The sequence below is a fragment of the Taeniopygia guttata genome, chromosome 8, assembly GCF_048771995.1.
Source record: "Taeniopygia guttata chromosome 8, bTaeGut7.mat, whole genome shotgun sequence".
Taxonomy (NCBI): Eukaryota; Metazoa; Chordata; class Aves; order Passeriformes; family Estrildidae; genus Taeniopygia; species Taeniopygia guttata.
In genome coordinates this window covers 26,302,403-26,325,647 of record NC_133033.1, presented here as the reverse complement: position 1 = coordinate 26,325,647, position 23,245 = coordinate 26,302,403, and the positions used below count along the sequence as shown (strand labels likewise).

Below are 23,245 nucleotides of genomic sequence, written 5' to 3'. Positions count from 1 at the left end.
GGGCAAATTAACCTCTGCTTTGATTAGCCATGCCCTTCCGAAATCCTGTATCCCAGCACTGTAAGGAGCACATGGTAACTGCAGTGACCATGGCTGGTGCTGCCCCTCCCCTTGGCTGTGCATCCCACACACTCCCCCAAGCCAGTAGCAGCACTTATCTGATCACACACTGCACTAATCTAGGCCACAGCTACCCCAGAGGAAAATACATCATTATTTTCCATCCAGGTCAGCTCCCTGGTGACTCTTCTGGCTGCTCACATGAGCCTCAGTGGCAGTGGAAAAGCAGAGGAGGTGGGAACGGTCAGCAGGGCAGGCCAGGGGGCAGGACTGCAGCCACCCCAATTTAGAGCAGCTGGAGCTCTCAAGGAACTCCCTCTCATCTTTACCAAAAGCAGCAGTCCTCTGCCACTTCATATTTCATGGAAGAAAAAGCTTAAAGATCCTCTGCAACTGAAAGTACTGGAAAGAACACAGCACAGGAGCTGCTGGCCTGAACAGGAGCTGTGTGCTTCATCAGCAGCTGTGACACAGAACCTCCCAGAACACCTGTGTGCCTGCTGGGCTTACTTCTACCACTTAAATATGTGTATATATATTAAATATTATGTATATTATTATACATAATATAATAAGGATAACATACACATAAAACTATGTATATTATTAAATATGTATATATCTGTAGGAAGAATTCTGTCTGCTGAAGCACTGTAGGAATGGACATCTGTTATCAACAAAGAGACTGGCTTTGCTTGATTGCTCATTAGCATCTCTTGGAGATTTCAGCGCCTCCTACCTTCATGCAGTGCTCCCTATAATACCAGTTAGCTCTACTCAGGAAAGTTATCTGCATCTCTACAGCCAATCTTATTTTATTTTCTTCTCTTAACTAGTTTTGAATGTATTTCAGTGTTATCACAGACAATATTTCCAACGTATTTCTAAACACAGCAGTAACATGCTGTGGTATTTCTTAATCTTGAAAATGCATTGAAACCAACACATTTGAAGCTTTAAAAAAAAAAAGTAATTTACATGGTAACCAGTCAGGCACAGAAGATCAAAACTTGGCCAAAGACTCCCCTGCCAGGTAACTGAAGCCAAAAATAAAAACCTCAGCTACAAAGAAATGGAGTGCAGCCAAGTTAATTTTGTACAAAACCACACCAAGTAAGAGAGCAATACACCAAGCAGAGAATTGGATTTCCAATCTCTCATCTTTTCTGTGAAAGATGCACAACGCTGACAGCACAGATGGCACCGACTCAGTCCTAATCAAAACTAATGAAGTTGAACTTGATACACAACTCTTTAATGAGCAGAATGTATTTTTGTTTCCCCATCCATTTTAAAGCTATCACACAGCAATAAAATCATTTAGAGAGCACAATAAATGTACAATGTATTATAATAGAGGTAGTATTTTGTGAACACCTGAGAAAATTTGTAGTAAATGATGAAATATAGAGATATAATTGAATTGCAGTGAATTGTAGGTAACTTTCCTGTCCCAATATAAAGATCAATTGGTATCATACCATTCAACTTTAAACAAAGAAGTCCTGTTCAGTTTTTTTTACTTTTAAAAGAAACTTTACAAGGCAACACACTTAAAAAAAAATACCCTCATTAGCATTTAAATGCATATAATGCACATACATGGGAAAAATTATGGTAATGACTTAGATGACATTTCACTTTGCTAGTAGCTACAGAATTAAAACCTTCATGCTTGAGGGTCAGAGAAACAAGGAAAACCTGGAATAACTAAACAGATCTACCCCATCTAGATCACTATGTCAGTGCTGCATACAATTCAATATGAAAAAAATCTATATTTTTATTTGGTTGTCTTTAATTAAAATAAAAATATCTAGAATATTTCATAACAAATAGTATTATCCAAAAGAAGACAGAATTAGTGCATGCCTTACAGTAAAAAAAAAAAAAAATCCATAACAAAACAATACAATGGGCTTTAATTGTCAGTAAGATGAAGCAAGAAAATTCACCTCCAGCACAGATCAGGCACAGTGCATTATGCCTCCATTTTGAGTTATTGACAAGCCTGTGGCTACAGATCTATGTTATTCCATGAAAACTTGGCTGTGCTGCCCCAGGCACTGAGGGAGGCAAAGGGGGGCTCTGGCACAACAGCACCAGCACCCAGTTTGGCATGTGGCAAACACCTGCACAGCACTGAAAAGGCTGGAGTGGCTGGAAGGTAAGGGAAATTTCCTTGGATAATACAGAACTTCAGTTTATCTCTCCTTATTCTGCCTCCTCACAGGTTTTTATCAGGCAGACACCTGGATCTGCATGACTGCAGGCATCCCACTGCACAAGTCCTGCTGCTTTGGTACGAAATGATTCTAGGAAATATTTCTTAGAGCTTTTTATAAATGTGCCATCAAACCCCAAATCAACCATACACAAATAGGTTAAAAACTGAAAAACCTCATGTTTCATCTGATCTGATTTTAAATAAAAAATAAAACAAATCCCCAGACTTCATGATGGAAACAGTAAAATTGGTATTTTTAACCCTCCATGCCTCACTTAACTGTTGTGCAAACAAGAGTGAAAAGCACATTACAAAAGATACTGTGAATGTAATAAAAACAGCCCGTTAGCATTTTTATTAATTATCTTCATAAATATATATTGTGCCTTGCAATTAAAATTCCGTGTGCCTGAGTTGCCATGGCAGCACAACTTCCGCAGCACAATAAAATTCTTCAGCTCAGCCAGGGCCAAGGCTACAAAGCTGGAGGCAGGCTGGATTTGGAACATTTCAGGGCAGCCAGTGGAGACAGGGCAGAGATTACAAGGAAAAAATAGCTTCCATTGGATAGAAAATGCAGGAGTCGATACTAAGCGAGCCTTGGGCGTTTCCAGGGTGACTTGTGAGGAATGCAAATTCCAAGTTCTTTTTCTTTTTTCCCCCCATCTGAAATTGCCTTCCTGGTGCCCTAATAGCTAAAAACAACCGTGCCAGACTCTTTGGGCAGCACTCACCTTGGACAGCCTGGCTGGACTATAAATAGTGCTGCTGCCATCTGCCACTCTATCCCACACTACCCCTGTGCTGCCAGTGCATGGCCAGACCTTTTGCCAGGCCTGGCACAGATAATGAGGTGAGGAGCAAAAATGGGACCACTGTAATTAACTGCTGCTTTGGTAGTCATTACTGTAAAGAGAATCTGTAAAAGTACAATTAATAATACTGTGTACAGCGTGTGCATGCGCTTCTCTTACTGTAGAGTTCAGACACGGTTCTCACAATGAAATCATCCTTGCTTTCAGTTTCACAGAAAAAAGTAATAGGTAAAAATAAACCTCAAATATCAACTGCAGTAGCCAAAAATAATCCAGCTGGGGAGCCTAATCTAATGATCTGAGTGAGTCAGCACCAAGAAACTAGAGTGAGTTGAGAGACTGGGGCTTGCCCTCTCTGCCCTTCTGCTCTGTCCACCATCCCCACAGCAGCACAGACACCAGGGCAGACCCTGTTACTGCTGCTGCAAGACAAAAAATGACAGGAAAGCATCTTTTCTCTTCCAGAGTAATCCAGACAGCTTGGAATTTCAGAAGCAACCCTCATGCTGTTGGCATGTCAGTGGTTCAACATCTTTCATGTAATGCCTATCTCGTGGAACAATGGGACCACTCTGAGCACATGTGGCCACCATGGCTGAGAAACCCCTGATTTCACTGGTGAAATACACTGCACTGAGTTAACTACAAAATTATGGGCTGGCACTGCCAAATAACATTGCTTATTCGGGAAAAAAACATTGTATTGGAAGTGTTTAAGGCCACGTTGGACAAACTGGTCTAGTGGAAGATGTCCCTGCCCATGGCAGGGGTTTGGAACCAGATGAGTTTCAAGGTCCTTTCCAAACCAAACTATTCCATGGTTCTATGATAGCTGATCTCTTTCCATGATTAAACACTTTTGAGCTTGATTTTTTTCTTAACTGTGGCCAGAGGCAGAACTGCTACTGATTTAGCTATGCTAGGGCCACACTGTTCATAAATAAAAGTGATATCTGCATGAAGATTTTGACATAATTATTCAGAAATTATGTAAAATAAACCAATGTGTTCCTTATATTTCTGTATGTATCCTTGTAGAGTTGCAATCAACTGATTCAGAAAAAGCACACATTGCTTAGTTTTTTAAAATGATGTGGTTCTGAGTACCTTGGGTTCCCCAATATTCTTGATGCTTTAAACATCAATCTCCTGCTTCTCTGCTTGCTCCTGTGTTCATCCCATATTGCAGACCACGGGTAAATTCCTCTGTACTCAGCACCTGTGGTGCTGCACACTGCATCCCTGGGTCAGGTCCATCAGTTTCATCTCTTGTAACTACAAAGTGGAGAGGCAGAAGCAGAGATCCACCAGGATGGCTTAAGGCTAAAGCCTGTGACCCAAGCAAAGGCCAGGACTGCCTGGTTCAAGTGGACAAAGAGAAGGCCAAAGTGCAAGCCAGCTACAGTGTGTCATGAGGGAAACATCCTGCTCTGATTCTCTATGTTCTGTACTTACAGAATCTCCAAGTCATTTAAGCCAAGCACTTTTTTTTCTGCAATTAGCACATTGCTTGTTTGTATTGGTACACCGGTATTTTCTTAGTATATGAAAATTTAATTTTCTATCATTCTGATACAAAAACCGGTTTGACATAAACCGTAACCGCCCAAAGCCTTTTCAGTTAGAAAAAAAAACATCAAGTGATAACCTTTTGTTTAGCATAGCAATATCTCTGAAAAAATAAATAACTTTATAGCCTCTACAGAAATGTCTCCAGCAGTGCTCCAACCTACTCTAAGTGTTCTGCCACTAAATAAAGCAATAGTTCCTAATGCTTTCCTAAAAGATCATGCTAATTGCATCATTTTATGATAATGCATTTTAAGCTCAAAGTCTTCCAGCTTTTGGGGGTCTGTCAAAATCTAAAAAAAATACTTATTTCCTCTACCTATAAAATCCAACAGGTGCAGAATGGGAGCTGGAGTTTCAGGCCTGTCTGTGCTCAGTTTTAAATGCCAGGTAAGGCCAAGTGAATTGCCAGCACTGCTCACACCACTAGCTTTGTGAGCACAGTCACACTAACACAACTGCCACTCACCTTCACGAAGGAGATGTGAGAATAACAAAAATCTCATTTACCCCAGCCTATTTTCCTCTGAGACATGCTCTACTCATGCTGTGCAGTGAGGGGACATTGGGAAGACAGTGCACCAGCACATCATCCACAGCAGATTCAGAGAGGTCTGTCGGGTTTTCCTAGACCGAGCTGTAGCTGCCTTGATTTAGTGACAGCCAACAGTCCTGCTCCCAGGGCAAGGCCTAACTGCATCTCCTTTAGACATCTCTCTTCCACCTTTGGCTGTGCCTCCTGGATGGACCCTGAAGGCACACAAAGCTTGTCCTTCCTCTGCACCTATTTAAGACCTCTGCTATAAAGACTGGAGTTCTTCAAGCACACTTGGAGCAGAGAAGAAATTGGTAAAGATTCCACCTTTATAGAATCATGCTACTAACTTGCCTAACTAACAAAAATTAGTTGTGCTGTGTGGGATGAGAACATGCTCCAGCTCAGCTCTCTAGTTCATGGAATCATAGAACAGTTTGGGTTGGAGACCCTGAAGATCATCTTTATCCAGCCCCTGCCATGGGCAGGGACACCTTCCACTAGACCAAGGTGTTCCAAGCCCATCCAGCCTGGCCTTCAGCACTTCCAGGGATGCAACAGCCACAACTTCCCTGGGCAGCCTGTGCCAGGCCCTCACCAGAGGCACTGGTTCAGAAGGATGACAGCTGGGGATCAGTATTTTTATCTCTGACAGCAGCCAGGATCTTCCAAAGCTTTTCCACTTCCTTTGAGTGAGCGTACACTATGCTTGCCTGCACACAGAGATTTGTCAGTAGTCAGGTACCTGAAGAAGTCACTTCAGTACCTACAGAGCAAGTCAGTAGGAGGAGATAACAAATATTCACATGTATTTTTTCCAAGGCAATCTTTCTGACAAGGTAATGTCTAATGTACTCGAACCCACGTACTATTAACTTGCGCACTCTTGGCACTTTAAATATCCACTTTTGCTTCACATGGGAATTCGCCCCAGCAGTGAGCCAGTGAAAAAGGAACATGACTGTTCTCTAGGCAGCCACCAGAATTGAAGTTTCTCATAAGTGAGTCTATCAACGATTTTGTTTCAATTATATGTTCAGACTTCCAAATTGGATAAAACGAATCCTTTGTTTAACTTTCATCTCATCCCTGAAAAGATAAATTCACCTGCCTGAATAAGCAAAACAAGCACAGATGAGGTTTTTTTCCTAAGCACAGAGAAATAGTAAGTCATGGAAAACTGGAGGTAAAATCAACTAGCTTAAAAAAAAACCTCTTATCAGTACAGAAAAAAACAGTCAAATTCATCTGCAATTTTAGAGTTTTTTGACTAAAACAGAATCACAGAGGTGTTGAGGTTGAGAGGGACCTCTGAGGATTGGCCAGTCCAAGCTCTGCTCACAGCAGGGCTGCTCAGGACCACATCCAGTCAGGGTTTGAGTATCTCCAGGGATGGAGATTTGGCTGCCTGCTCCCTTATTTCACAATTCTCACAGTAACAAGTTTTTTCTGAGCATTCTGAGAATATTCTGTATTTCAGTCTCTGACCACTGCCTGTTGTCCTGTCACTGGATAACTGTGTTTGCCTCACTCCATTACCAGTCCCTGTCATCAGGTTTTTGTACACATGGGTAAGACCCCCCCTTTCCCTTCCCCATGCCCTCGATGTGTATTTGGCACTAACATTTCAAACCTGAGCAGTTAGTAAGAGGCTACATTTCCTGAGCACATTAGCTCCCTCTGGACACTGCACCTTCAAAAGCTGCAGCACTGCTATGAATAGGTAAAACACACCAGGCTCACAAACCAATACCTTCGAAAATAGCATACTTCTTTGATAATGTCTATATTTAGAGGAGATTAAGTTTTTCCTTTTTTGCATCAGAGAGGAAGTTTCCATCACAGTGAGGTTTCCAGACCAGAAGCCGGTGTTTTGCTTGTAAAATACTAAGCCTGAAGCTCTACAGGAAAGTAGCAGAACACAAGGGTCTTATCATTATTCTTCATGCTTTAATTACCTTTATCAAGTGCCAACTGAGACCAGCTATTTTTAAACCCTACTATTGATTCCGTAATTACATTAATTTAACACAGATTTTATTGTTCTCTACTTCTACAGGTCTATCCTAAATAAACCTTAATATATTTGTGCAGAAAGTAACACAGGATATTTACACACCAATCAATCTGAAAACAGCAACTTCCAGACACAACTTGAGGTTAAACCTGTCAGTTGAACACCCACAGATTACAAAAGAAAACCAAAGGATACATTGAAATGATTTAGCACTTCAGTAGCAGAGATGAGTGGTTATTAAAAGATTTGCTATTATGTGGTGGAAATACAGTTTGTAATAGTGCAAATACAAATTGACATGGTGCCATTTTAGTATTACTTACATGGTATTATTTTTATACATCCCTTGATAAAACAATGAAAACACCTTTTTCTTTTTTTATCATCACTTTCAGAGTTAATATCTGCCACTAAAATAGTAATATTTGTCAAAAAGCAATGGAAGGTTATTAAATTCTTTTATTAGATCATAATGATTGATATTAAAAACTTTCAGTTTTACTTATCATCAATTTTGCAAGCAAGCTTCTTTACCTTAAATAAATCTATATTCTGAGTTAGACAGATGAGTCTTTCTGGAGGCCCTGGATAAAAGGTGTCCAAGCACTGAAGTCCTCTTTAACACTGAATTGTTGAGAGAAACTGAGAAGAAAAAAGCCACAAACCCACAAAAAAAGTCCTACGAAGAACAGCTGAGTGAGTAGGGGTTATTTAACCTGCAGAAAAAGAGGCTCAGTGGGGACCTGTGCTTTCCACAATTCCTTGACAGGAGGTTGTGGCTGTGTAGGGGTTGTGCTCTGCTTGCAGGGAACAAGTGACAAGGTAAGAGGAAATGGCCTTAACCCAGCCAGGGGAGGTTTGGCTTGGAGATCAGGAAGAGCTTCTCCACATGAATGCTGCTCAGGCATTGGAAGGGGTGCCAGAGCTCACCCCTAGGTTGAGGGTGGCTCCATGTGGTGGAAAAGTCTCTCCTCCAAGCCGTGCTTCCAAAGAAAGGCTCAGCAGTCTCTGTTGTTTGGTCTCAAGGCAGTTTATTGCAAGTTATCTAAAAGATTTTCTTCTCGGGCTGCTGTGGTTTGCTCACAGCTCAGGCAGAGGCACACACACACCCTGACATCCGCTCTGACTCCCGACTGCTTCTTCTCTCCCCGCCCAGGGCTGCTGCTGTCTTTTATATGGTACATTACATGTTAGATGTTTATAGTTTTCCCCAATGCCTATTACCTGTATTAAATGGTGCCTTTCTACTCTAAACCAATCTGTGAGTGCCAAGATCACCAAGAACACGGAGGTAAGGAAGAAGAAAGAGGGAGGACAGGGCAGGCCCAAATCCCTCCATCTTAAAACCTCTGACCCCCATGTACAAAACCAAAACCCCCCTGTACAGCACTCAAAAATTCTTCCCTTTGCTTTGTGACTACTTCTACTATAATATCTTAAACTTTTGAGACTTCTTGTTCTTCCTGCAAGGTTGGTAAATCGTTTCATGGTTCAAATGCAAAATTACAGCTGTTTCCAGCTGCCTGCCAGGGTCTCAAATGCTTCTGACCTGGGCCTGGAACATCCAAAAATGTCTGAGGGACAGTTTGAGTTCCGACATCGGGGCTGCCCAGGGAGGTGCTGGGATCCCCATCCCTGGAGCTGTTCAAGGCATGACTGGACATGGCAGTCTAGGTGACAAGGTGGGGGTCAGTCACAGGCTGGAATTGCTGACCTTGGAGGCCTTTTTTCCAGCCTAAATGATCCTGGGATTCTATTCTCTAGAGAGGGAAACTGTACACCTGGATACTGAGAAAAGGCAGGAGAGCAGCCCACTGGAAAGAAAAGAGAAGCTTTGCCCATTAACAATGTAAGAAGGAACAGCCCAGCAAGAACCAACACAGTGTTTACATCTAACATTTCAAGTCTGGACACAGAGAACTGTCATGGACTAACACACTACAAGCAGCACTACAAATTGGAACTAGAGCCAAAAGGTTTTCCAAAAATTTCCTTTCCTGAGCAGGGTCCTAACAAGGATTTGGATTCATGTTCAGATGGGCTTTTTCTGGCCAAACAACCCTTACCATTTTTGATGTCTGATGGCAGAGCACACCCATCTCACATCTGCTGTCTGACACAAAGCTGGGACCTTTAGACATGAGAAACATCTATCTAAATCCTTTTTAAGCCAAGGAGAAAATTTAATCCAATTCTTCCATATCCTGCCCAGTGAGTGTTCAAAGGCTTCTCTCTCAAACATTCAGCTCTTTCTCAAAGATTCAAAGAAAGCAGATTATCATCACAAGGTGGGGGGTCAAAGGATGGACAAAGGGGGAAGAAAAAACTCCATCTATTACCATGAAAAACTATTTTTAATAAATCCAAATCTTGGTAGACAGACTATTAACACAAGCTTAAAAGGTGAAGAATAGAAAGAAGGAGCAAAGATCCCAAAACATAAAAAATTCATGCTGCTTGATTTGAAAGGCTTCTCTCTTTCACTTATTTTGAGCCAGAGCAATAAATGCTTTTTAGGAATAGTCTTAGCATTGTGTAGCTTGCACACATGTACAAACTCAAAATATAATGCAACCCTTCATTGTTCTGGAAAACGAAAGGAATGCTAAGTATAGCTCAAATCCTGACAATATGTTTTTAAAATACCTAATTTGTTCATTCTATGTTCTTCTGCTTTGATAATTATTTCTTTTCATCTCTCCCTGACTCACACACTGAGGCGACCAAAGGAGAATGAACAAATAGAGGTGGGAGGGGAGTTGAGAAGTGGCATGGACTTGAAAAGCTCTGAATGCCTTCAATCATCTGGAAAATCACAAGGACCAATCTTTTAACTTCTGTAATTAAAGACTCATGACATGAGCTGAGCAGCTCTTAGGAGTTCACTGCTAGGTACAATTACATTTTAAAGGCTTTTCCTCATTTTTTGGGGCTGCTTCTAGTATCTAAAACAATATTTAAACCACTATACTTTTAATTCCATACTGAAAAACAGAACCTGACTTGCAGTTGAGAAGGACAAGAAAAAACTGTTGGGGAGGCACTAGAGAGGAGCCAAAGCTCTGCATGCTGGTTTGAGACATTCCTACTCATCTCTCCATGGAAAACTACACCTTGATTTTATGGGAGACAGAAATGACAGCAAACCATGCTGAAACTCATAACCAAAAGCCAGGGGAAGTTGCATTTTCCTCACAGCGAAGTATGATGTGTCAACAGTGCTTCATCCATCTGTGCTGCCTTGGGACGTCCCTCAAATCTCCGAGGGCATGTCATCTTCTTAATATTGCTAGAGTGCCCTTGTGATATGAAATAAAAACTGAGAGCAGAAAGAATCTTAAAAATGGGCAAAGAGAACAGGCATGATGGTGTCCACCATGGTGAGATTTTAACTGATGCTCATGTACAGATCTGTGGCAAGATTTTGAGTTGTTGCTTCAAATACCTCCTTTCCTTTCAATTTTCTGCCTAATTTTGGCAGCTATTGTCAGCAGGTATTTTAGAAGTACAATACACACTCCTCAAAAGGGATATTGCATGTCACCACTCGCTGTGCCACATCCACACCAACCCACTCCCACAAGGAATTGTATTGGATAACTGGTAACATTTGAAGAATAAGAACTAAATTTTGTGAGGACTAAAAATTGCTCAGCACTCCCTACAATTAAAAGACAATAGTATGTACAATATGCTGTATTTCAACTCTAAATTTAGAAAAATCACTATCTCCAAGTCGAACACAGAAAGTCTTAAAGAAATTGTATGCATCAAACACACGAATACCATTTTTTATTTAAAAGAAAGAAGTGAAACATAAAATAAAAAAAACCCATGCAGTTTAAATCAAGTTGAAGTGCATGAAAATTGTGGGGCCAAAACACAAGGCTGTGAAAGAAGGAGCTTGCAGGTTCTTTTTTTTCAAGGAGAAAGAGCAGTAATTCTGTCAGTGCTCAGGCCCAGGAGATGGGAATCAGGAGAAAGGGAATGCACTTGGAAATAATCCATGTCAGACTGCTAATACCAACATACATCTCTTTGACATTAACAGAGAACAACAAACACAAATAATGTGCAGACAGTACACAATCTGTTTATATTTCTACTTTGCTTTTTAGTTAAGAATAGATTTTGTCTAATGAAAGGGTTTACTAAAAGGTACACAAAGTTCTGTGATTTTTCAGTAATTATTTAGCAACTGTTGCAATTAAAGAGACAAAACTAGTGGTTGGTAATTTCTCCCAAAGAACAGCAATCTTTGTTGATATAAGCAAGGTTCTCCATCACTCAGTTTTTAATCCTGATTCTCCTATACAGATGTGTTCAACAAAATCAAGTAACTATTAATTTTTAACTACGCAAATACAAATTTTATCAAGGTCTTAGTAAATCCTCAGACCTTGTGGATTCCAAGTCCTTTAGTTTTTAATAATATGATCATATCCAGAATTGGTTTGGCATGTAAATATAGCAAAGTAATGTGTTCAGAGAGTCAGTTTGTACCTAATGAAATTGCTATATAAAGAAATTTATCTTTTTTCCCCTCCAGTATTTTCAAGCAGGGAGAATGCTTTTAAGTTCTGCAAACAAAAAAAAAGATCCTAAATGTTTCTTTCTAAATACCTAATAGCAGAAATAGAAAATAGCACTGTTCAAAGGACTGTGAACATGGAATTAGCACTGGTAAATCCTACCAAGACAGATTTTTCCCACTTTCACACTAGAGGCAGGGCAGGCAAATAGACTGAATTAATTTTTCACAACAGTGAAAAGAAGGAGAGAGGTATTTTTAGAAGAAAAATAAAACCAAGGTTAGTTTTTAAGAGAAACTCTCACCTGAAACCTTTTCCTTCTGGGATTCCTACTAATAATTCCTCTTAGCAAATATACATACAAGAAATCTAAACCCCAAATAAAGGACTAAGAGTAAGGCAAGAGCCTGGGCTGGTAAGGAAGTTGCACAAAGCAAATTAATTACTTTTGTTAGTAGCTGTACACTCTTAGAACCACAACATATATACCCAACCAGCTGAGTCTAAGCATGCAATGACTTGTACAGATATAACTTAATTTATCTTTCATATAAAATACAACAAATGATTGAACATAAATACCTAAGTTTGAGCAGCTACACTATAGCCCATGCTGGGTACTGGAACTGAGCAGTTCAATGACCTACAAAATATGGGCCTTGCTTAGGAAACTGAAAAAACACCTGAAATCTTTCAGAACAAAAAACCACTCAACTCTATTGCTTTCAGCATTATTTGGAGACTTCTTTTTTGCATATTCTTCCACAATGATACAAAATCTTCCTCACATCAAACAGTAACAAAACAAGCGAGTTTTTAATATATATGTACTGCAATGACATCATTAGCCTGCTTTGTGCAACTACTGAAAACATCGAATCTAAGCGAGAGCATCACCCCAAACCTCCTTGCTTGTGCTGTGTGGGACATTTCTTGTCTTATTGAGCAACCTCACTGGAAACTCCTCCCTTTGTTTGCAAATCCTCAATCTCACTAATAAAAGAACTAGCCAGAACTAAATACTACCTAGAAGCCATATTACTTCCATTGCTAACACCAATGGCAGTGAGGCTGCTGCCTCATTTTAGCTTCATGCGAGCAGCACAACTCTACCCCAGCTCTGACTCAGATATCATCATTTTACTATCATTATTCTTCAAACTCTTAGGCTGAGCAGTGCTCTAAATCATTACTAATCTTAGTTTTTTACTTTTAGTTCTTGATTTTTAACACAGTTACACTTGCTTTCCTAAGAAAAAAGTACTGATTTTCCACATAATGATGGACTATTTCCCAAGCCTTTTGGCACGATGGGGAATCACAACTATGGAGAGATGCATATATTAAAGAACAAGATCAGCAGCAAACTGAACACAGCAATACAAAAGTTCTTAACATAAATGGGGAATATGATAACTATTAAAATTTGTGCAACAGTTGTAACATTTGATTTAAATTGTGTATGCGTATATATATAATACGTTAGATACTAAAGGAATCTGAACAGTATAAAAGTTAAAAGGAAAACTGCATTAACACTTGACTTGTAAGGAGAAAATGACTGGCTATAATTAAGACAAATGAGTATACTACATTTCTGTTTAGCATACAGAACATTATACATTGTCACTGGATTTGGAACATTTTATGCTAAAACCTTTCTTGAAATAGACAAGTGTCATTTCCACTTAACAGTGGTTAAATCTCTTGGCAGTAATACATGCATTAAATATGACCAATGTTAACAGGAATAAAGGTTATTTTCTTTTAGACAGCAGCATTCAGAAGATGTAATTATCTCTAATTGGCTTCTGCCTACAAGGACCTACTCTGCTGGAGATGACAGAGAAGCATTGCTGCCATGCAATACAGCAGCAGGGTAGATGGTTTGTAACAAGAAATGAAGATGAGACATTTGAAAGTCTACTGACACTCTTACAGTGCAAATTACAAAGCAGTTTCTGAGAAAAACTAAAGTTACTTTAAATAATTACTAAAGTAAAGTCATAAAGTTAAGTAAGGCAAACTAAAGTTGATAAATTTCATTTTTCTGCCCCTCCTTCAGAAAATTAATTCTCTGCTGCAAGGAATCTCCTTGGTTTCAGCAACCAAACAGCTTCTATTTCCCTCTGGCTCCTCAGCAGTAGCCTGAGAGCATCCCAATTGACATCCACTGGGCAACATTTCCATCTATTTTACTGGCCAAACTGAACAATCATCTCAGACAAAGCACAGCTGTCTACAGCCATCCTGATCCACATTGCACCCATGGTTCCTGCAGTGGTGCCCAGCACAGCTCAGAGGCTCCAGCATTTCCCTCTGGGAAAAAGGACAAACACAAGAAGCCAAGTTTGCCATGGGAGGCAGGAGGAAAGCTCCTTCAGACCTGTGGCCTATCAGTCATTGCCTCCTAGTGAAACCACAAGAGCAGGATGTGGCAACACAGGGAACTATCAGACTACTCAAGCTGAACCTGTGCCTTCTCTTCTGCTTCCTGTCCCATATAATTTAAAGCTCTGTTCTGTAGACTGTAAATGGGTGCATCAAAAGCTAAGAACAGCAACGTCCAGAGGAATCCTCACCCAGTGCTTCAGGTAAAAGCAGTCCATACACTCCACTTTCAACATATTTATTCTCCCTTATCTTTATTCTCCTAAGTGTTTTGCTGTTGAATCAGCTGAGCAAGCTTTACAAATCCTCCTGAAACATGCTCTGTTTCAGTCACTTCAATGGTGGTGACTAAATGTTAGCACTGACACTACTCACACACCATATTAAAATTAAAAGTGTTCATGGGTATTGGTTCTGTTTCAGATCTGTTTGTTGAAGATTCACCACCACCTTGCCACCTCTCCTTTATCTTTCCAGTTCCCCTATGTTTGTAGCAAAAAATCCCAAGGCTGCTTTCAGTAGCCAATTACAGAACAATGTTACCCTCTAACTGCCTAAGACAGCTTGTCATTAAACTTGCTCTCACCAATCCATCACCATTAGTGATGCATTAAAATGTATTTTTAGCCTCATTTCCTATGGAAATGAATTTTTCCCATCTACTCCAGCCTTCTCTCTGTATCTCCTTCCAATATCCATGGCCAGGGGCAGCAGGAGGGAATTTTCATTGACATACATGGCACTTGGCATTTTTAATTGGTGTCCATTTAATTTTTTTTTTTTTAAAAACTGTTAATGACCAGTAGGTCAGTAAAATAAACTAATTACTTCAAAATTTGTGTTTTCACTAGATCCTTGCCTCTAAGAATCTGTCCTGCCCAGTACTGATTGCAAAACCAATACTTGCTGTACCAGTAAATAACTAGCTAGTGACTTACCAAAACCCACCTGGGTATTTCTCAAAGACTGGAACACTACATTTAGAGTGGGATTTTTATTTTATTTCTGGGTGTGTGGTCCTGAGGACTTGAGTAGAGATAGCTTAGGAGGTAAAATCCATGACAAAAATCAGTCTTATTTTAAATTTTGACCAAAACCTTCTTTTTGTGGTGTACACATTTCTGTTTGATATTTAGGTAACTCTGAGCAAGTTGCTCTTGCACCAATTTCTTCTGTCTTTCACTTTTCTTATTTTTCCAAGATTAAAATTAGTTCTCATGTAGTAACGTACAGCACAATTTCTTCCACAAAGGGAACCACAATTATGCCCCTGTAAGTTTGTATTTTCATTTTTATTACTTTTGGTGTCAGCTGTGTTTTAATCATTATTACAACAAATTAATTCTGCTCTTTCCTTGATAATTTCAAGTATTAAGTTGTTCTTTTGGGGAGCACCGAGACCTTTGCTTCTAAACCTAGACAGAAGACAGTAAAATGCACATAATAATCAACAATAATTGGCATAATTTGCAGCACGAGGCACCTGGGGAACATCGCTACAGCAATCACAGATGTCTCTATTCACAGTAAAAATATCTTTTCTCAGCTCCCTATTTTGAATAAAACATCATGAGTTACACTGAAAACAGTGCTTCAAAGCCTTACATTTATTTACAGTCAGTAATTCATCCCCATCCACATTCTCCAAAAACACACTACCAGTACAATTTATTGCTCATGTAATCTTCCCATAAGCAATGCTACAGCAATCCCATAAACCACTGATTTAAGCCTCCATAACCACATCCATGTAAGTATTAGAATTCTCCTGCTATTTTACTCAGGCTTTAGAAAGTTATATGTAGTGGTGAACTAGTATTTCCTGCACTAACAACCTAGATGCTTACTAGAATTTTACTGCCCTGACCATATAGTTTGGATATTATTCACATCCTCTTATCCACCTAGAAATGCCATAATCACGAATAAGTAACTGTACCTGGAAGCCTGGGAAGAGTGGTTAAGTTGGTATCAAAAAGTTCATTTTTCACAGTAGAATATTTCTTTTATCGTGGTACCAGAACGACACTCAGTTCAGCCAGAGCATCCAAATAGTCACCTCTGCCAGAGGCTGCAGCATCCCTCAGATTTTAAAACACTGGCTATAACAAAAGGAATTGCTGAACACTTTCCTGCTTTACACAAAATTTACAGAGGCCCATTCTGAAGCTTGCTGACTCCCCAGGATATGAGTTTTTCACACCACTCTTCTGATTCTTCAGATTATTTTTATGGGGATAAGCTTGCCACTAATGTCAGTGTAAGGTTTTTTTTTTTTTGCTGTTTTTTGTGGCAAGGTATTTTTGGGGTTGATCTGTAGAAAATGAAGCCTCATCAGAAGCAGAAGTTTTCTTCACACTTTGAGGCAGAAGATTTCCAAACTCTGGAAATCAGTCTGTCTGGTTATCCTGAGAAATGCACTGACAGCTTTCCTGGGAAATCCTCTGCTAAGCTTTCAGTTTTACAGAATTATACAATCAATCATGTTTGAACAGACTTCCAGGATCATTGAGTACAACCTATGACCAATCCCCACTTTGTCAACCAGCCCAGAGCACTGAGTGCCACATTCAGGTGGGACTCCAGCACCTCCCTGGGCAGCCCCTTCTAATGCCTGAGCACTGCTACCATGAAGAAATTCCTTCTGATGTCCAACCTGAACCTCTCCTGGTTCAGCCTGAGGCTGTGTCCTCTTGTCCCACTCCCCACAAGCTAGAAAAATAACAGCACCAGTTCTAGCAAAGCCCTTCTTCACACAGTCCCATAAAAGCTTGGAATTCTGTGATTGTTGGGGACAACATTAAGAAATAGAATTCTAAAGCTTTTTCTTTTTTTTAATGTATTATTAATTTCAATGAATTTACATACCTGGCCCACTAAAGACATTGGTTCATTCCTTAGACAAGGGATGTTGCTGATCACTCTGGTGCAGCCCTGCCTCACACCAAGAATTGTCAGGGACTGAGCAAACAAGGTGTTACCAAACACTGTTTTTCAGCTTATGTTTTTCTAACCCTGTTTTACAGCTATTATTGCTCAAATCAAGACAGCACATACAAATGTAACAGTAACAGTTTCCTAAGAAAACTCTGATTTCTAACAGAACTCTTTTGTTACATAAACAGTGGAATTGGGAAAAAAAACCAACAACACAGTGAAAGAATAGATGTTTTCTGCAACTGCTTCTTGACATTAACAAGAAGATAAAAAGAAATCTCTACTTGGTAATGGAAAAAGACAGAAGAAAAACTGCTGCCTGTTCCAATCAAGCAGAATTGTGATTTATTCCTACCCACTTGTTACCTCCTATTTTATTTCTTATACCAATATCATATCTAAGAGATGAAGAACAGTGTAAGTCACCCACTCTATCACCCAACCTGGACATTGAACAAAGTGGGACTGCTGAGATTAGGAGCACAGCCACCTTAAAAAATAAGTGTAATGGAAACACAGCCCAGTATGACCAAGCCCTCCATGAAGGTGCAATGGGTGTCACCACTGTGCCAGCAATGGCAAACACAGGCTCCAGCATTTGTTTCATATGACTTCATTTATCCCCATATTGTTCAACCTTTCTCCCATGTTCTTGATCCAGTTAAAATCTCTCTTTTGGAGTAGAATTCTGAGTCTTGGAAATAGTTTTTGTTGATCAAAATCCCTCTTTGTTTGCAACTGCTTTATATTAATTGTTCATGGCATGGAGACTTGCAGTTCCCAATTTAAACCAAAAAGTAGAAAATGTGCTATTTGACACCTTGTTAGGAGGAACCACCTAAACACACCTTTGAAAAGAATTCAAACTTCCATTTGTTTCAGTCCCCTCTTCCAACAGCTCTTCCTCACTTCCACTCATTCTGCTTGCACCCACAATGCTCTCAGGATGACACGGAGCACTGCTTGCTAGAAAAGCCTGAAAAAACCTGGGTGCAACTACATGGAAAAGGGAGAGTCAGAAAAAGAGATGGATGACAAAATAAAAAGAATTTAAAATGTATATATAAATGAATGAAAAATAGGGGGAATGAAAACAACCCATTACATTTAACTGATAACAGTATTCCTGTCAGTAGTATAACCATCAGGTCCAAGGAGACAACATAACTATCAAAAAGTGGATTTAAATAACTGTAATCCCTCTCTTGGCTAAAAGCTAGTTTTTCTTTTTTATTATTTAAAAAAATAATCAAATCTCAGATCTCAGTAAGTTTACAAACTATCTGTGAAGATTATTTACTTGTTTTAGTATGAAATCCACAGTTGCTGAGTCACCTGTATGAGATTTTGGGTTGCTCAGCAATCCTGAGAAATCAGGCCAGGTCTATTTATAGGAGCTTCAAGTGAGCGTTTGGGAATTTTACTTTAAATCCCCAGCTATCCCAGTGCTGTTCTGTCTCTGCTACACCTCAAAAAAGTTCATAATACCCAAAGCTCTAAAAGCCATGAGGTACAATTTTTGTCTCCAAAAGCCCTAGCTATTCTTGATTATTTATTGCCACTCTAACAGCCATTTGAGAATGACCTTTAAATTTCAAGATTTTTCCTGTGGGTATTTACCTTATAATACTGAGCTTTGGAAAAGGAGCAGTGAGGTTACTGATGTGCCAAGAATAGGGAACCTCTGAGAGGCAAACAAGGACCATCAAGAAGTGCAAAACTGGTTAGAACCCACCTGGATCAGCTTTAGGTCATATCTTAATAAATGAGGGGGCAGGGGGAAGGTGGATTTATCTTAGATGTATTACAGGATAGAGAACTTATTCCTGAAATATGAAAAAATATTAGTTGAAGTTTAAACAACATTAAGATAATATAAGCTTTAGAGTCTGAGAAGGCGCCAGAAGAGATCGAATTTAGATCATCAGATATTTTCTTCAAGATAAAAGTAATGATGCACAACCAGGAGAAAAAGTGGTTGTTTGAAACCACCAAAAAAACACATATTTTTTTTCCTAAGTAATTTTTAGTAATAAAATTTAGGAACTAAAAAAGCAACAAGATTTTCTAAGTAATTTTCCCCTTCACAGGTCTAAAAAAGTTATTTTCATAGAAAAAAAAAGAAAACTATAGAAATCAAACCCAGTGAAAGTGAATATAACTAAGTTGCTTCACTTTTCTTTCATGCTCTGCCCTACTGAGAGAAATAAATTAGCTAATCAGAAGTGTAAAAATGATTGCTTCAGAAGCCAATATTTGACAATAATACAAAGAAACACCCCCACAATAAGGTGAAGATTTTAGGCAAAATATTCTGACCACACTTCAAACTTACACCTTACACTTACACAGCTTCCCACACTGACTGAGGGGAATGAATGCTTTGCAGTCTCACTGATTAAAATCCATTTTGTCATTGGAGGGGTCAGTGCTGGTGAGAGGATTGCTCTGGTTGTGCTTTGTTCTGTTTGCTTCAAGGTGTCGGTGACAGCGACTGGATGAGTTCCAGTCCCAGTCTGGAGCTCATTCCACGCTCCCAGATGGGATCTCTGCATGTGACAGGCTGAGGAGGAAGGACATTCTCCTTCACCCCAGCTCAGAATGGATTTGTACCTTTTCCTATACACTTACATATACTTACCTATACCTATATACATATATATAGGTATAAGTGTATATATGTAGGTAAGTACACTTATACATACCTTACCTATATCCTATGCTTACCTCCTAACATTTACCTAACAATGAAATGAGTGTGAATTGAACACTGCCCAGTTTTACAGCCTTTTACTACATATTTGAACAATATTTCTTGTTCTAAAAACAAGAGATCAAACCAAAACCAAAAAGAAGAAAAGTGCCCTTTCTATCAGTGTTGAAAGCAAGTTTTCAATCATGCTGGTTTATCAAAACTACTCATCTGTTAGGAGAAGTAAACAATTGGGTCTATGTTCAATGTTAGTGACATTTTTCTATATGTAACAACTAAAATAATTATAAAAATTATGAACATGTATTTTTATTAGGGTTCAGAGCAAAGATTACACTACCAATCTTCTGAACCAGGCCTAAAAAATGGAAGTTACCAAACCAGGATCCAATTCCATGGCACAAAATATTGAATGCCATCCTTAATCTAACCGTGAATTCACCAAACTCCAAGAAGAATGGAATTGAAATATAATACAATATATGCTAATATTGCCGTAATTTTGAAAGGAGATGATTAATAAGAAAGCAGGTCAACTCCAACACTGCCAGAGATGCCGCTGCAAAGAACCAAAAGAAGTGAAGAGACTGAATCAAGATAAATAATTCTGTCCAAGTCTAACAGCAATAGCCACAACCTGAACTTGATTTAAATGCATGAGGATATTTTGTTGTGGACAACTAAGGCAGAAGAATAAAAAACTGAAGTGTGGCTAACAACCTTCTGTTAGCACAAAGTTCTCACAGTATGAAAAAAGGCTTCTTGCAGCAGCAGCCAAGGAAAAAAAATATCTAACAAAAGTTCTACAACCATAAAACAGGTACAGAACAGTTTTCTGGTTTTAATATTACAGTCCTTTAGAAATGAAGGTTTTTCATAAAAAGTCCCCCCCACACTCCCTATAGCAGTTGAGATTCCAACTCTAATTTTGAATTTCCAAATACATCAGACAAACTGGACAGTAACAGCTGACAGCAACAAAAGTGAGATTGAATCTTTCATCTAGTCATGGAATGGCTTAATGCCTTTCATATGGTCATGTTTCACTTCAAGGAAAAATGGCAACATTCTGTTAAATTTAAAAAAAAATCAAAGCAATGCAGTTGTGGGTAGAGGAAGACTTGACAAAGAAACTAAAATAAAATCCAGCCGAACTCTTTGGAGATACAAAGTAGAGCTACAAAGTTTTTAAAACTATAACTCAAAGCTGTTCTGTGTTTACCACACCAATCTATATTTATTATTATTTATATTTATTTATATTTACTACAGCATAATATTCCTAGAACTAGTCTTTTTACATGCACAAAAAAAAAAAGCTGTTTTCAAATGCTGCCTGTCAATTCACTCACTGCAAAAACACAATGTGAAGTGCAATGTGGCAAACCAGAGCTAAGTGCTCTCTCTCCTTCCTCTTTCACAGTCTATGATTTTTTAGCAGAGATGAGAAATGGGATTTTTGGTACATATGCTAACATATTGTCTCCAGCAGAGCACACAAGCACAGATGCACATTTATTTCATTAGCAATGCTCCTGCTCCACTCCAGGCTGCTGGGAAGGAGATCTAGTGAGTCACGGATGTAGCTGCAGAAAAAATCAGGAGTTTAGGGCTTGCCATATCACTCTTAGGCTGAATATGCAGAACTGAGTGAAACTTCCTTAAAATTCCAAGGTTCCCCTGAGGGAATGGGAATTTTCTTGCATCAGGAATGAAGGGTGAGTATAACTTAGTTATATTCACCTGTGCTAGGTTTGATGTCTATAAAAACTAACAACACTAACAGAAAATTACACTTAAAAGCTGCAGAACTGCTTTTGGATAAAAATACTGCCAAGTTTTGATGATTTCTAGACTGCAAACATTGTTAGGAGACATATTAGAAATGCCTGCCAGTGCCCACACCTTCCTTTTTCAGTATTTTAAACTGGCAGTGACAACAATATTTCCAGTAAAGTAACAGAAAAAAAGCCTACAGTATAATCCAAATATCCACCTGAAATTTCAATTTTTCTGTACAAGCACTTTTCTTTTCAAATAATAATTATTCTATAAGGAGAAAAAAAGAACACTCATGATCCTGATGGATTCTGCAAGCATGATGAGAAATTGTATTCCATGAAAATGAAAAAGACAAACTCAGTCATGAAAGTAACTTAAACACTGACATCCAAAACTGCAATTTTGCATGACATTTTCCCAGCTTTTCCACAACATGAAGAAGAGTAATTCAAGCTAGCCTGAAGGTGCAGGAGTACATGGAGCTGCAAAACACAAAAACAAATTGGAGCACAGAGACTCCACTTCATGACTTAGGCGCTCAATTCTAGCAAAGGATGGACCAAGAATGCACCTTAAAAAAAAAAAATCACATTTTATTCACATAACATAACTATCAATATTGGCTTTAAAAGGAAATGAGAAAATATAATTTGGGGCAAACCTATGTTAACTGATCAATTTTGAAATGAAAGAGTAAGATGGAACAGCCTTCCTCTCTAAAAAACTAGCAAGGATATATAGTTTAGGAGATTTGCTGACAGGCAGAGCTGTTTCCAATTCTATAAATACATAAGTGACAGTTCTTTCCAGATCTAGTTTGAGTTCTGGTTTTATTTCTTGATAGATAACACATAATTTCAGAAAACAGATAACATTCTGCTGATGAGGAGTGGGACAATGTTGTTGGACTGGATCCTCATCATGGCTCATTAGGGTATTTGCCTCAACTTAGCTGTTCTTCATTATTAACTCTGGGGACTGCAGGAATAATTGAGAAAATACCAGTTAGTTGTTGGGAACTGTACACTATGTGTCGTCAGCCACAACAGGCTGTCAGGGCAAAGAGATTTTACCAAGTATTTTTTTATTCCTACTTAAATACAACATAGCAGCCCCTGCCTTTTCTTCTATCCTGCAGGTTTGATACAAGTTTCCAGAGGCTGAAGGGCAGGACTTGCTGGACTTCTGCTGAACCAGCTGCAGCCTGGGTTGGGCACTCGACTTACCCCATGGAGAGTCAGCAACCTGCTGGGGCAGCATCCCCTTGGCTTCTAAAAAGTTCTGGTATTTACACAGGGTTAAAAAGCACTTTCTGGTACGACTGCCTGTAAAATAGCTTGGCTCTAACCTACTATAATTTTTTTTTTTAAGTATATCCCTAAATACTTGATCTCTGAACTAGCAATACAGTCCCCTTCATAACTGCTTTCTTGGTGCTTTTCCAAAAGGGATTTTGCTTCTAGATGGAGACAGCTGATGATAGTGACACTTTCCTTACTGCCACCTTACATACACACATACAAAGACACACTCCTCCCTAAACCCTCCGGAATTTTTAACCCACTTCATCTTTTACCACCCAGAGAGTTTTTGGTCAATGTATCCCATGATTCACTATACACAGAGTTCATTTTCAGAGTGGTATCTTTTTTTTTTTTTTTTCCCCT

The 23,245-nt window shown here is 39.1% G+C and overlaps 1 protein-coding gene across 3 annotated transcripts in view; it reads right to left on the bottom strand.

Moving 5' to 3' along the window:
• Nucleotides 1-23,245, bottom strand: part of RABGAP1L (RAB GTPase activating protein 1 like) — a 231,396-nt gene that overhangs the window by 123,826 nt on the left and 84,325 nt on the right. The window lies entirely within an intron of this gene.